This window comes from Trichechus manatus, unplaced genomic scaffold, assembly GCF_000243295.1.
Source record: "Trichechus manatus latirostris isolate Lorelei unplaced genomic scaffold, TriManLat1.0 scaffold00341, whole genome shotgun sequence".
Classification (NCBI taxonomy): domain Eukaryota; kingdom Metazoa; phylum Chordata; class Mammalia; order Sirenia; family Trichechidae; genus Trichechus; species Trichechus manatus.
The window spans coordinates 573,357-582,768 of NW_004444277.1; the positions used below are offsets into that span (position 1 = coordinate 573,357).

Genomic DNA, 9,412 nt, shown 5'->3' on the forward strand with positions numbered 1-9,412 from the left:
AGGGAGCCCCAGGTGAGGGTGGGGGATACAGGGGATGAAGAGAGACAATAGGGATGAAGTGGGCAGAGAAGTACTGGGCCCTCTCTGGGTGCCTGCCCTGTGCTGGATCCTTCAGGAGCCCAGGATGGTTCTGACCAAGAGCATTCCTGGCTCTCAGCTGCAGACAGCAGCAGGCTGGGGGCTGTCCAGGAAATACAGGACTGAAGGACTGGGCCTTACCAGCTCCCTCCCCATCCAGGGGCACCAGGGCTGCCCCTCCATTGGAGCCCTCCTTCCCCATTGCTCCTGGGCCTCATGGGAGGGTCCACAGTGGACCCCTTCCAGAACTGACCCCGAAGGGTCTGCCTCATATAAATGATTGTCCATCTCCCCAATCCTGAGGGTGTCTTACACACCAGCGAGGGGGACCCTGACGGAAAGAACTCGCCTGCCTCTCACAAGTGAGTCATCTCCAGACGTTTTTACCTGACATGGTAATGAACTTTTATAAGTAATAACTTTTAAACACATCCTGTATACAGTATATCAATATGGACACACATGCACAATGTATTTTTCTGAGAACGGTAATCATCAGCTGTCTTTCCTCGCTTATTATCTTACCTGAAAGTCTGTAGTTGTGTTTTTGCCATTATTATGGTATGACAGCTTTTCATAGGTTTGTTGGGCATAACTTCGGCTTTTAATAAGAATTCTAGGTTGATAGCATTTTCCTATATCCCTGATTTCTTTACATATCAAGGATATTAATCCTATGTCAGTCTTATATGTGAACACATTGTTCTTCCTAGCATTTCATGTGCCCTTTAATGCTGTATTTCCCCAAACAGTTGTTTTTACATTTGAATGCTTTCATATGGCTAAGAAAGCAGTACTGTTCTCTGTATAAAAATAACTGATTAATATACTAGGGACATAGAAGCCCCGCCCCCAGGTTTATCAGGGTCAGAGAACGACCCCACCCCTGAAGCCACAGCTTGTGCTTTAGGATGGGTCCAGGATTTGAGTCTCTTCTCTGAAGTTTTCCAGAAAGTCCCTTACCCTCTGGGACCTTCCCTTTCACCTCTGCAGGTCAGTGATGATAATGCTTGCCTCCAATGGATACCGCAGGGATTTGACATAACATGCAACGTCGCTCTTTATTTTTAAAAGAAACAGAGAAACTGGGTGGGACAAATACATAAAACAACAGCCCTTTGGGTGAATGCGTGACAGCCTGAAGAGGTCAGCCTTGGCTTCCTGGGCCATACTGGTCCTCTCACTTTAGTCACAGGCCAGAGAAAAGAGGGAGAACAACAAGGATGATGAAGATGACCAGAACCTTGGCTCCTTTGGAGTTTTTGTTGTCAGGACAGTGGATCACTTCATGAAGGGGTCTTCTGGGATCTTGATCACAGGCTGGTGGGAGGAAAGGGAGAAGATGGGGCATCATCAGAGCCAGGAGCCCTGAGTGTCATCCCAAGGCCACCCGGCCTCCACTCACTTGGCCTGAATTCCCAGACCTCACTGTGGACAGAGTGAAAATCTGTGAGGCTCTGGTGTAGTCCCAGTTGTTGTAATGAAGTCACCTGGGTGGAGGACGGACAGGAAACACCCATCAGGACCAAAGTGGAGACACTGACCACACAAGGCCACATCCTAATCTACACATCAGAAACATGCCTCCAGGTCTGCTATGATGTAAGTAGCAGAATGAACACTGTGGCCCTGTGTGTAAGGGGGAAAACTCCTGGAAACCCCAGTGCCTATCAGTAAAGGAACAGGGTCCACGGAATTCAGAATGTACTGTGCACCTGTTCACAACAACTAGGTGGCATACTGTGTACTGAGAGGAAAAATGTTCCGTGTGACAATGAGTGAAATAAGCAAAACACATTACCTGTGAGTTCCCATCATTCACTCTCCAGCTCCTCCCAGATCACCCCAACCCCACCCACTCCCAGCATTCACTTCTGAGACCACCAGAGGTTCATCCCAGACTGGGTGGAGAACACCTGCCCATTTCCTGCTGCTCCTGGGAGATGGTGGGTACAGAGCTGGAGGAGGGTGTGGACACTGAGATGGAAAAGGCTGGCTTCTCCCACACACAGTTGGTCATTTACGATCCATAGGCTGGAGGAAGAATGGGCCCTTAGACAGCTGGACAGACGGACAACCTCACATCTCCAGTAATGATCATGTTCCCACACAGCAACCACTTTCCTTCCATCCTCTGCTCAGGTTGCTCCCAGATTCCTTGGCTAGTACCTTTTCTCCTCCCACAGAATCTGCCTTTGGAGAGATACCTGTCAGCTACACTCAATCTGTAGCTTTACTCTCAACACAGGGAGAGTTTCACACCCACCTTTATCTTTTACAGCAGCCTAAGGATATGGATACTCTAATCTCCATATTCAGAGAAGTACACTGAGTCACAGAGAGGTGATGTAACTTCACCAAGGTCACACAGCTGGTGAATGCTGGTGTCAGGGTGACAACACACTATTTCAAAGCCAGAGCCTACACTCTTAACCGCTGGGCTAAACTGCTTCTGGGATCTACCTTTTAGCATTCTGCAATATTGGGGAAACACTGAGGAATGCACTGTCACCTTCCCACACCACTGGCCCCAGGCTGGGATGGATGTTCCCACGTGGCATCCACAACACAGCACTTACCCAGAGTTGCTGGCAGGAGTAGCGATGAAGATCCGGGTGAAGGCACGAACATGAGCCTGACACACTCCTTCAACTTCAAGGACAACAAACAACAATACCCCTCCGAGTTGCCCATGCTTTACACGTTCACCAGGAGCATTCTCCCACTCAGGGTCTGACTGTCCCATGGCACCCTGAAGGGGCCCAGACAGGGACAACTGCCCACAGTGAGTCAGAAGGGGGTGTTAGCGATGGGAAGAGCAGCAACAGGAACAATCACCTCCAAGTGATAGGGCCCCTACTCTGTGTCAGGCCCTGTGACACACTCTTCACAAGTTCATTTGACACATTTTTCACAGCAGCCCAAGAGATGGGTATTACTAGGTCCATTTTGCAAATGAGGGGACTGAGAGGTAAGCAAGTGTCCCAGGTGTCAGAGTGAGGGAATGGGATGAGAGCCATCAAATTCCACAGCCTGAGTCCCTAACACCCGGGCTGTGCTGGGGCAGACAGGTATGGACGTGGGTCAGACCAGGGTGGGTTGGGGGCAGGGTGGGACCTGGGGAGCACAGAGGGAATAGGAAGGGAAGGGACCAGGGAAGTCTGGAGAGTGTGAGAGGGAGCCTGTCAGAGGGAGGGAGAGTGGGGGACATGGGGAAGGGACTCTGCAGACACACACCCTCCTTGTACGCCTCGTTGACAGAAAAGCAGAGCATATTTTCCTGAAAGAGTAAAACAGCTCAGGCTCCCAGGACCCCCCTCAACTTCCTACCCACATCCGCCCTCTGGGCCTGCCTCAGTAAGGAAGCAGGTGCTCACCATTTGGACACACATGTCCACTGCAAAGGAGCTGAGGTCATGCTGGGTTTTGGGCAACACACTGAGGAAGTCAAAAACGTCACGTTTTGTGTGTTTCAGCAGCTGAACCCACAGGACAGTGGGGAGTGGGGAGAAGAGAAGGTCAGGGGCTGCCTCACACACCCGGCCCTTATGACTGACTGACCCCTTCACACCTCCTGTCCCACCCAATCTTCCGCCTCACACACTTACCAGGGTCCTTGAGCTTCTTCATATTCCTGCTCCCCTTGGAGTACTCGCCTAAGCTGTTGCCAGGAGAAAAAGAGGAACAGGAACAGGGGGACTAGCCATTGTGGGCATTGCCAGGAGCTGGCCCTGGTGGCACAGTGGTTAAAGTGCTCAACTGCTAACTGAAAGGTTGGCAGTTCGAACCCACCAGCTGCTCTGCTGGAGAAAGATGTGGCAGCCTGCTCCCACAAAGATTACAGACTTGGAAAACATATGTGGCAGTTCTACTCTGTCAAATAGGATTGATAGGAGTTGGATTCGTCTCAACAACAAGTTTTGGGCCTGTCTGCTGGGGAGTCACATGGCCCAGGGATGTCATTGGGTCTGTGATACTCACGGAGCTGGGTCCTCAGGGTTGAAGGGAATGGTCAGTGAGAAGCAGGCCTTGTGGTAAGCATCCAGGAGACCCTGCCGGTCCCCATAGTCATAGATCCAGTAATACTGGTGTGGAAGCAAAGGAGACAGGTTCCCTGTGGCCTGGGTCCCTAAGTGGACTTGAAAGCCCCTGGGTGACCTGGCCCATCCCATCCCTCCCTGCCTCAGGGTTGCAGGGGTACTTACTGCTGTATGAATTGCAAGATTAGATTCTTCAGGGTCTCAGATCCAAAGACACTCCCCTGGAATCAAAACAGTTCTCAGGACCACAGCTATTATACCCTCCTTACCCACCACCCCAAGCCCTGCTTGATCCCATCTCCTCACCTTGCAGACTGGTAACTTCTTGTAGGCTTCAATGCCAAAGATAATGGATGGGGGTACTTCGTGGTCATCCTGGGGGAGGGAAGAGGAAGTCAGTAGTGCAGACCAGGGGGGTGGCACTGGATGATCATGGAAAAGGTTGGGCCCAGGAGAGAGGGAGGGCCAGAGGTCAGGGTGAAAGAGCCTTGGAAATTCCATGGGCAGGACTATTATGGGGTCTTCACCAGCAGATCCCAGAATATGGTGGAGAACTGTGGAGAAGATCCATAGCCTTTGTCAGGGTCCCTCATGGGTCTGTCCTCCATGAGGATTAGGGGTCAGGTCCAAAAATCTAACCTGGGCAAGATCTAAGGGACTCCGGGCAGGTTGTGAGTGTGGTCTGTACCAGCTAGAGGAGTCAGGGATAAAGAAAGACACTTACCAGGCATAATAACTTGGGGAACAATTCCAGGATGGAGCTGTCAAATATCAAGACAGAACAGAAAAGTGAGTAACCACAGAGCTGACCCACCTCATGGAAGCAAGCACGCCTACGCTGGAACACAGCCAGCTGTGTCCCACCTGCACTCCAGTGCCACCACCCCTCCGGGACCCTGGGCACCTCCCCCCTGGACTCACCCTGAGAAAGCAAGTAGGCACTCTCCCCATACCTTTTCTCCCCTTCTCCTTCCACCTGGGAAGCTCACACAGGATGGCCCTGACCCCCTTCTCCAGTGATACAGAAGCAGCACATGGAGTCCAGGCTTCAGGGCATTCCTTCCCCTCCCTGCCTCACTTACCTCCCTCCAAGTCCCCAGGGAAGGCTACGGAGGGAGGAGGGAATGGGGTGGGGCCCAGGGCTCTGCTCCCTCACCAGGTGCCCAGTACTCTCCCAGGCCTGGCCCTGGACAAGACCAGGACATCCCCAGGGATGGCTCCAGATGCCAGGGAGGAAGATGAGTGAGGCAGGCTCAGGAGGGAGGGACAGGATGAGGGCAGAAAGGGAGTGCAGGTAGGAAGGGGAGACATAGGGGAGTGAAGACTAAAGAGAAAGAGAAAGCCAAGGAAAGGCAAAGGGAAGACGTTTACTGCAGGTGCTGGGGACTAGGAAGAAAGGAGAGAAGAAAGGGGAAATGGCTCCCCTGCTGCCACGTGGTCCTTCATCTGCCCCTGCCTGGGACTGGTGAGGCAGGAATGGAAGACAGGTACTTGTTGGGCTGGGGCCCACCGGCCTTTGTCACCTGTGTGATGCCATCTGAGCTGGGCATGGGAAGCAGAGCAGCCAATGGGGCAGGAGACCTTCCCCAGGAGTAAAGGTCCAGGTAAAGGCACAGTATGGGGTTGAGGGTCTGTGGCTCCTCTTATGAGCGCCACCTTCTCTCCTGTTGGCCCCTGTACAACTGTGCCTGTCTTAGTTGGTCCCTTGTCTGAGGAATCAGACCATCTTGGTCTACCCAGTGCTCCTCTGAAGGACCAGGCAGGATGCCCTGATGTGGTGGAGGGAGGGGGACAGTGCCCCTGAGAGGATTGTCCCCTGTCTCCTCATCTGCGTCTGCCCTCTGCCTTCCACACTCAGCACCTGCCTCAGGATGCCCTCTGCTCACTGGAGGTGACCTGCTTCTGACTCAGGGAACCCAGTTTCTCCACCAGGAGTGCTCAGCTCCTTCACTGGGCCAGAGGAACAGATGTCATGATACAGCCACCCCTGGGACTAGGCCCTCAGCATGGGGCAGGAAAGTACCGATGTCAGCCTGGGGCAGGCTGGGGAACCATTTTGGAGCAAGAGAGAAAGGGCCCATCACAGGACAGGGAGGGAAGCCCCATCTCAGCTCAGAGGCAGGAAGGCCTGTCTCAGCAGGAGGCTGTGGTCAGGGGGAGCCTTCACAGTTCCGGGCACCAGGATCTGGCTCAAGGCAGCCCCAGTACGGGAGCAGGGCACAGTCTGGACACCCCTGGTCCTGGGGAGGAAGGCGAAGCCCTGCTTTCTGTAACACATTCAGGGAGGCCATGCCAGAGACAGCTGGGTCCAGAGAGGCAGGAAATAGGCCCTAGCTCCCTGGGAGCAGTGAGCAGGCCATAGGAAGGCAAGGAGACCTCTAAGCACAGGTGAGGGACATAGAGAGGAGAGGACAGGGCACGTGGTCCTCCCAGAGGACTGGGGCTGCAGCCTCCTGCAGACGGGCACTGTCAGGGGCAGCTTAGGCTGCCAGGGGGCAACAGAGGGCACAACAGACCTTATGTTGGTGGACTTATCTGGGAAGGTGTTACACAGAGGGTTTCTGTCTGCACACATCTCTTCTGGCTCCGGCCCTTTCACCTTGTCCAACTCCCCTTCAGATTTCACCTGTAATTATGACAAGGAAACATGAATCAGGGAGACAGCCAGGAGGGTCTTGCACCCAGATCCACCCTCTCCCACAAATCGCCTTGCCTACCTCTTGTCTCACCCTGATGAGCCCTACTACCTTCCCTTCAAAGAGCATCTGGCTACAACTTCTCACCTCATTTTTGGAGAGGATCAGGCTCTTGATGTTGGGGGCAGTCATGGTTTGAATTATGTCCTCCAAAAAATGTGTGTATCAGTTTGGCCGGGCCATGATTCCCGGTATTGTGTGGTTTTCCTATATTTTGTAAATCCTCCCTCTATGATGTTAATGAGGGAGGATGGGTGGCAGTTGTGTTAGTAAGGCAGGACTCAGTCTACAAGATTGGATTGTATCCTGAGGCAATGTCTTGAGATATAAAAGACAGAAGTGAGCAGAGAGACAGGGGGACCTCATACCATCAAGAAAGCAGTGCTGGGAGCAGAGCGCATCCTTTGGACTGGGGTGCCTGCACAGAGAAGCTCGTAGTCCAGGGGAACACTGAAGAGAAGAAGGCCAACAGAGAGAAAAAGGCTTCCCCTGGAGCTGATGCCCTGAATTTGGACTTTTAGCCTACTTTGACTGTGAGGAAATAAATTTCTGTTCGTTAAAACCATCCACTTGTGATATTTCTGTTATGGCGGCACTAGATGACTAAGACAGGGGCCTTCTGCATGGTGTCAGGCAGGCCAATCAGCTGGTAGGGTGTGTTGTTGCTCGAGTTGAAGGACAAAAGCTGTGATGAGGGAAGAGCTAGACTGAAGGTCCAAGAGGAGATATCTGGGACAAATATGCCCCCCACTCCATCTGTCCCACCCTCTCCCTCAGCACTGGGTCTAAGGCCTCACTTTGGGCATGTTCTCTTCATGGATGTGCAGGGAGGCAGCCACGCAGTTTCTAAGATTTGGCCCCATTTCAATACCATGGGTCATCACGTCTTCAGGAAGCCAAGACGAGGGAATCAGAAGGATGAGAGGGGTCCTCCTGGATCAGCCCCAGCACCAATACCTCCCTAAGTTGCCCTCTAACCCTCCCTCCCAGAAAGGGCCCTCTGCCTGCACCTGCCCTAGAATTACTGCTGTCAGTCATACCTGGGTCTGAGTGGAGTCTCTGGAGGTCAAGAGCTTGCTGGGGGACTTCATATCCTTTGATGTTGGTCTTCTGCAGAGACAGAGATGGAGGGCAGTGGCTCTGAGGCAAGGTGGTGGAGGGGGAAATTGGTGAGGGAAGAAGCAGTTGATCTGGGTGTGGGCACACACGTCTTCGGTCTGCATTACCTTTATGAGTTTCACTTTTGTTGACTTTAGCTCCTTCTGCTCAGAGTGGGGTACAGTAGAGGGGCTGACAAATATAGATGTCTGCAGAGAAGATAGGAGAGTTTGGGTAAGTACCAGGAACAATGAAGCCCAAGATCAAGCAAGACTCACCCACCAGCCTGCCCTGCTGCCACTAGCTAGCCGTGGACATGCCCTGACATGCACCCTTTCATTTTCTTCATCCCAAATCTTGCTGCTGACTTTCTTCAACACAAAGGCAATGCTGGCCTTCTTGACAAAGAACTGGGCCTGCATTTTCTCATAGTGAAACTTCAGGGAGAGGGGCAAGAGAAATACAATATTAGGCCAGAGTTCCTGCTCAGCCTGGCCCCTCCACCTGCCCTGGGCCCACTCAGCTGTCTCTCTGTCATCTCTTATCTTGATCAGGTTGAAAGGGACACTGCACTGGCTCTGGATCAAATTCAGCAGCCACTTCTCATCATATTTAATGCAAAATGGAATCTAAGATCAAAAGAAAGGATGGGAGGGGGCGTGGCCAAGATGGCGGAGTAGTCAGATGCTTCCTGTATACCTCTTACAACAAAGACCTGGAAAAACAAGTGATTTGATTGTATACGAATATCTAGGAGCACTGAACAAGGCAAAGTTGAGGAAAGGGACTGAGTGGCAGGGGGAGAGGGAGACGGTTTGGTGGTGAAACTGCAGCTCTGCAGCCATGCCGGGTCTGCAGTCAAGCAGGCAAACAGCTGTGCTGTGCATGCGCTCGGGAAGCGGTTTCCACATCGAGACAGACCCGGCAGTAGAGATTCTGCTTGGACACTCTGAACCAGTGAGAAGCAGCTCCCAAGTGGCTAAAGATAAGTACCTGTGTGCAGCCTTTCACAGGAATTTAAAAAAAAAAAAGCCCATTTGGGAAAAACCTCTCTACCTTTTACCTCCTCCCTCCGCACTCTGTACCGGGAGTCCGCTGGGCCGGAAGTAGATCCCAAAAGGCACCCTGACCCATTCTCCTGGCCTTGGAGAGGGAACAAATAAGCTACTGGCTCCCCTAAGCCAGGAACACAGGGTCGGCACAGCTCCTTTGCTAGGCAAAGGCATAAGGGGTCCGCAGACTCTGAGTGCCTTACACCCCTGTATAGACTTGGGACCCATCTCAACAGCGTTAGCCCTCACTACCACAGTACAACAGGGTAAACACCTAAAGTCTAACTTCAGCTGTTTCAGCTGTGAAGTAGCAGATTTGTGACCCTAGAAACAGTCCTGCCCCTTGAGTAGGCACTTTTATCTATCTGCAACAGGGGCTTGAGGACTGGTGGCATCACCTAAACCTCCTAGTCACCTGCTACGGGAGTCCAAGAAAAAGTGGTGCCCT

General features: G+C 52.5%; 1 pseudogene; it reads right to left on the reverse strand.

Annotated features, from left to right (window-relative positions):
- Nucleotides 1-2,380: 2,380 nt before the first annotated feature.
- LOC101343935 (nuclear RNA export factor 3-like) overlaps nt 2,381-9,412 on the reverse strand; it is a 51,013-nt pseudogene continuing 43,981 nt past the window's right edge.